Source organism: Rosa rugosa, chromosome 3 (assembly GCF_958449725.1).
Source record: "Rosa rugosa chromosome 3, drRosRugo1.1, whole genome shotgun sequence".
NCBI classification, from domain to species: Eukaryota; Viridiplantae; Streptophyta; class Magnoliopsida; order Rosales; family Rosaceae; genus Rosa; species Rosa rugosa.
The window spans coordinates 16,517,903-16,523,783 of record NC_084822.1 but is presented as its reverse complement, the minus strand read 5'-3'; the positions used below and the strand labels follow the sequence as shown (position 1 = coordinate 16,523,783).

Genomic DNA, 5,881 nt, shown 5'->3' with positions numbered 1-5,881 from the left:
GTCAGTCCTTATGTTTTGGCTATAAATACCAGTAAAGCAACTGAAACCCTAAACCCCTAATACGCTCACCTGCTCATTCTCCTCCGCCAACAACCCAGTTCCAGCTCTAGAGTGATCTCTCTGTTTTCATATATCTTTCTTTTCAGTTCTATGCTTGTAGTGTCTGGTTGTTTTCATCTATCTATCTCTGAGTTCTATGTTTCTAGTGTAAGGGTGCGATGATGATGAGAATTATAATCTCGTTAATCTGATTTTAATATGAGGACAAACCTTCTCATCCATTCATACTCATTCTGAGCACCCTCTTTTATACATGTATGTTTCATTTTCTCTCTTTTTGTGTGATCGATTTTCTGTGGGTATTAAGTTCTTGGTTTTTTTTTTTCTTTCTTTTCTGGACAATTGTAGCAGGAATCTGAGATTTCAAATCTGCTTGAATATAATGTTAACAGATATTTTGATTTTGTGTTAATGGATTGGATTTGAACCCTCGAAGAAAGTATCGAATTTGAGAATTGGGTTCCAATACATTGATGGAACAGGTTTTCCGTCCCCTTCTAGTAGAATAGGTATAAATATAGAGCAGAATCTGTTCTTAAATGTTGAACTTGGGTTTTTCAAACTACTTTTATCAAAATCAACATCATCCAAAGGCAAAATCAATAGTTACATGACAATTTTGTCTAATGAGATGAGTTTTGGGACCAAATGTCTAATGAGCAAGTAATTGTTTCTCCATTTTCTGAGTAACAGGTTGCTTAGCCCAAAGGATTCTCTACTCCAAATTCATTCCATTTCAGTATGATACTGATCCAGAAAGGCATTCGGAACATTTCATGATGTCCATGACCTTGCAGGCTTGCACAAAAATGACATACTTTACAAGTCCGCTTAACAATGTCTAATTCAGAGACAGATCAAGGAACTACTTCTGCGTCTATGTCTAAAATACTAAAAACAGAGTTATAAATTCTCCCACACATTATGAGGAAATAAATAGGCATACCAGCTGAGTTATTCAGACCTATGCAGGAAACAGTGTGCTTCAGCAATCTCCATCTCTTAATTAGTGAATACACATGATGAATTCTAGTTCAAATCCGTGATGAGTATAGTCATTGTTGCTGGTGTAGTATGATAAGAACCGCATACTTATTCTTAACTCAACATCAACAAGACATCATATAATTTCATCGAGTAAGGTCAAGGGAGGTAAGACCCTTATCGTCTGCTACGAAGGACTATACCAACCTCGATGGTTGTAGCATTATGATAGGTCTACCAATGAAGCACCTATTAAATGGGGCGTTGATTAGGCATTTTCACTCGGTCTCAGAGATATGTACTGCCAGTTCAAGAGGAAACTTTCAAGAAATATGCAGATCAAACATAATCGTAGCCACCCACTGCAACTAAAAAGTTCCTAGACCACAAAGGAAACCACCCCTTAGAGGAGTCCGTGGAGTGTGTAAGGTAATCCCTTCATCGAAACGGATTTCCTTTTATTATTAGAAGACGCTACACCAAGACCCCGAGTTGGCGAGTTATGAGTAGAAACCGACTAGAAGACGCTATCCAAACATAGATCCATCTCTTGTCGTTCGAGGAACTTGCCTGCAAGAAGGACGACAACAACAAATAAAGTCCGACAATCCAACTATAAGAACAACTCAATTATCAATTTGAAAGCACCCACAACCCATCTGCGACCGAATGAGCATAATGCTGAAAATAAAAGAAACTAAAATTAGTGCCATCAATAAAAAAAAAAACGAGTACTGTGACAACCTAGAAATTTTTTTAAGTATATTTTCTTTTTGAAATTTGTGTGTATGTCTATATGTGTGTGTGTGTTTGTAATTTAGGAAATGCATATACAAACTAACCAAGTAGGAGAAACTTCTGTATATTTCTATACACGTCAGTAGATCTTAATTAGTCATTACTAAGACTAGTTTCAAAAGAATAGTTACACCTAATAGTCATGTACGTGATTAGCCGGGGGTGTTCAACTAGCAAAGGGTTAATGTACATCCGATTAAACACTTTATACCTTTTCATAGACTTGATTTTAGGGTCCTTGACCCAAAGCACTAAAATGAGTCAAAATTATTTTACTTACCTCAGTAACAAATTTTTATTCCTACTAACCTAATTTAAAGTAAAATGCCAATTTTGCCCTAAACCTAATTAATAAACTACATTTTATGTCATTCTCTCTCTCTCTCTCTCTCTCTCTCTCTCTCTCTCTCTCGTGTGAAGTTCGAGTTTTTGGTCACTTTTCGGTCGCATATCCACATCTCGACCGTTCAGTTTTTAGGTACTATTGTATAGATCATCTCTGCAAATTTTCAACCAAATTGATGATCGTTAAGGCATTGATAATTGCTTTAAAGCTAGTACGGTTCAAGTTGACAGATTCAGTCCGTCCATTGGTTTAAGAAAGTTAGATACCTTAAAGATCATCAATTTGGCTGAAAATTTGCAGAGATTATCTATACAGTAGTACCTAAAAACTGAACGGTCGAGATGTGGATATGCGACCGAAAAGTGACCCAAAACTCGAACTTCACACGTTAATTTTAAAGCGGAGCTTCGCTCTGGATAGGATCTATATATATATATATATATATATATATATATATATACGTACAGATCGTGGGCCGGAGAAATTTTAACGGCGACATGGCCGATTAATTCTCCAGCTGCATCGAGTACGACCTCGTCTCAGCCACAAGCTCCCTCCTCTGGTGGATTTGGGATGCAGAATCGGTTCGGTACACCGCAGCAGCAGCAGACGCCATCGTTTTAGAGTCTCTTTCTGGTCTTTCTGGTGGCTCCACTCCTTTACTCTCTCGTCGATCGCCTTCCGCTACTCTCTTTCTCCTTCCGCTACTCGCCCCTGTCCTCATCCGTAATGCGGGACGGGGATGTTGCCGGACATTACAGGTGGACCCTTGAACGTCCGATGGCGTCTTGCTATGAAAAGACTGACTCTTGGCTTTCGTCTAAGAATCGATCACGACATCAAACCCGGATGACGACATCGCTATGGGAGGAGGAAGATTGTTGTTGAAGACGAAGATTTAGAGAGAAATGAACAGAAGCATAGGAGGCGCCAAAGGTTGTAGCTTGGAGGTTAGAAAAAGAGTCTGAAGATTTCAAATCAATAAAAACTCCGTGCTGAGACTTGTAGCCTTCTTTTTTTTTTTTTAGAAGAGAGATTGTAGTTGTTAAAGAGTTGGTCATCGAGCTCTATATATATATATATTTTTTTGAGTAAAGGCTCTATATATTTGTTTGGTAAACTGTGGGCAGAAGGCCGGAAAGAAAAAAAGAAAAAAAAAAAGTTTTATTGCCCCACAATAGACATTTATTGGGGGCAATAAATGTTTTGAATTGATGTAATTTTTTCATTTTTTTTTCTTAATCAAAGTTTTATTTGCCTAATTTTAGGGAGATTAGTTCTCATTCCGGCGACCTAAAAGTTTATTGGGGGGCAATAAAGATTTATTGATGGGCAATAAACCTCTCCGGTGACCTATGAGATCTCCAACGACCTCTTTGGGGACCTCCAGTGAGGTTTCATAAACTTTTATAGGCCCCCAATAAATGTCTATTGGGAGCAATAAAGGTTTTTTTTTTTTTTGGAGGGGGGGGGGGGGGGGGGGGAGGGGGCAATAAACCTCTCCAACGACCTCTTTGGGGTCCTTTGGTTAGGTTTCCAGAGAAGTCCCGTAGCCGGCGATCGATGAAGTCATCTATGGCTTCTCTCTCTTCCCTTTTTTTTATTTCTCTCTCTCTCTCTCTCTATGTAACAAATGGGTGAGGGCAAAATAGTCTAAAAAAAATCAAAAAAACTTGATTGGGTATTAAGGAATACCTTATTAGAGTCTTTATGGGTAAGTGAAAAAAAAAAAAAAAATTGGTGGTGTAAGGGGGGAAAAAAGTCCATATAATTAGGGTAAATGGTCAAAATCCCCTTGATTTTATTAACTTTTACTAAGATTAATCCCATACAGTTGCAGAAGCTATGCAATCTGTGAATAGTCCAAAGTGGAGGTTGGCAATGGAGGATGAGCTTCAAAGCATGACACAAAATGATGTGTGGACTTTGGTTGATAAACCATGCAATGCCAAGCCTATAGGATGTAAATGAGTGTTTAAAACAAAAAGGGATGCAAATGGCAATATCGACAGCTACAAAGCTAGATTGGTGGCTAAAGGCTACAATCAGAAGGAATGAATTTCTCTCCAGTCTCAACCAAGGATGCATTCACAATTATCATGGCCCTAGTGGCACACTTTGATCTTGAATTACACCAGATGGATGTCAAGACTGCATTTTTGAATGGTGACTTACATGAAGAAATTTATATGTTGCAGCCAGATGGATTTGCAGAAGATGAAAGCAAGGTTTGCAAGCTCAAGAAATCAATATATGGTCTTAAGCAAGCTTCCAAGCAATGGTACCTCAAGTTTGATAAGGTAATCACTCAATTTGGTTTTTTGTAAAATAAATTAGATGAGTGTATTTATCTTAAGACCAGTGGGAGTAATTTATTTTGCTCATTCTGTATGTTGATGATATTTTACTTGCAAGAAGTAACATTTGCTTGTTGAAAGAAACAAAAGCTTTTCTGTTAAGTCAGTTTGACATGAAAGACATGGGAGAAGCACAGTATGTGTTAGGGAATATGCTTTAGGTTTTATCTCAGAAAAATTATGTGGATAAGATATTGCAGAGATTTGGTATGCAAGGTTGCAAATCAGGTGATACACTAATATCTAAAGGAGATAGGCTGCACAAGGGTCAGTGTCCTAAGAGTATGTTGGAAACAGAAAGCATGAAAAATGTGCCTTATGCAAGATTGGTGGGGAGCTTGATGTATGCTCAGATTTGTACAAGGCCTGACATTTCATTTGCAGTAAACATGCTTTCAAGATTTCAATCAAATACAGGTCATGAACATTGGATAGCAGGAAAGAAGGTATTGAGGTATCTGAAGAAAACCAAAGATCATATGTTAGTTTACAGGAAAATTGATGAGCAAGAGCTTGAAGTGGAGGACTTCACTGATGCATCTTACAAATCTGATATGGATGATTTAAAATCTACATCTAGTTATATATTTCTTCTAGCAGGTGGAGCCATTTCATGGAAAATTGCAAAGCAAACCTTGACAACAACATCAACTTTTCAAGCTGAGTATATTGCTATTTTTGAAGCAACAGGACATGCATTGTGTTTGAGAAATTTTATTTCTCATTTGAAGTTAATAGATTCTGTAGAGAGGCCTATGGTGATTTACTGTGACAATGCATCAGCAATCTTTTTCTCAAAGAATAACAAGAGGTCTTCAAGTTCTAGAAACATAGATGTCAAGTATTTTGCAGTGAGGGGAAGTGTTAGAGATGAAGAGATTGAAGTTGTGAAGATTGGCACAAAAGAACAATTAGCAGATCTATTGACAAAAGCTTTACCAGTAGCTGATATTGTCAAGCATGCTACAAATATGGGAATTGCAGACACTCTTTAATGCTGGAATACATGTCAGCAACATCACAAGTTAGTATGTATTATAGCCTTATAATTCAAGTGTGATATGATCAATGAAGTACAATTATATTATTAAGTTTGGATTATGTCATCTATTTGCTTAATCAAGTTTGTACAACTACAGTTTGCAACTTTTGAATAACAATGTGAATTTGCAGATTATGACAAACAATTAAATATAATTTTCTTTATTTCTATTTATTTAGAAAATTTGGTAGGACTTTAAACATATAAGTGTGTAGTTGAATGCATTCATAACACAGGTGTGTTTACACTGTTACTGTAGCTGAGATTCATGTGATTTTAGTCTATTGCAATGTG

At 37.1% G+C, this 5,881-nt stretch overlaps 1 non-coding gene across 1 annotated transcript; it reads left to right on the top strand.

The window, feature by feature from the left end:
- The first annotated feature begins 214 nt into the window (after positions 1 to 214).
- On the top strand, positions 215 to 299 carry LOC133741593 (small nucleolar RNA U30). Its single transcript, XR_009862036.1, has one exon. It is a non-coding gene; the product is annotated as a small nucleolar RNA U30 (small nucleolar RNA).
- Positions 300 to 5,881: the final 5,582 nt, after the last annotated feature.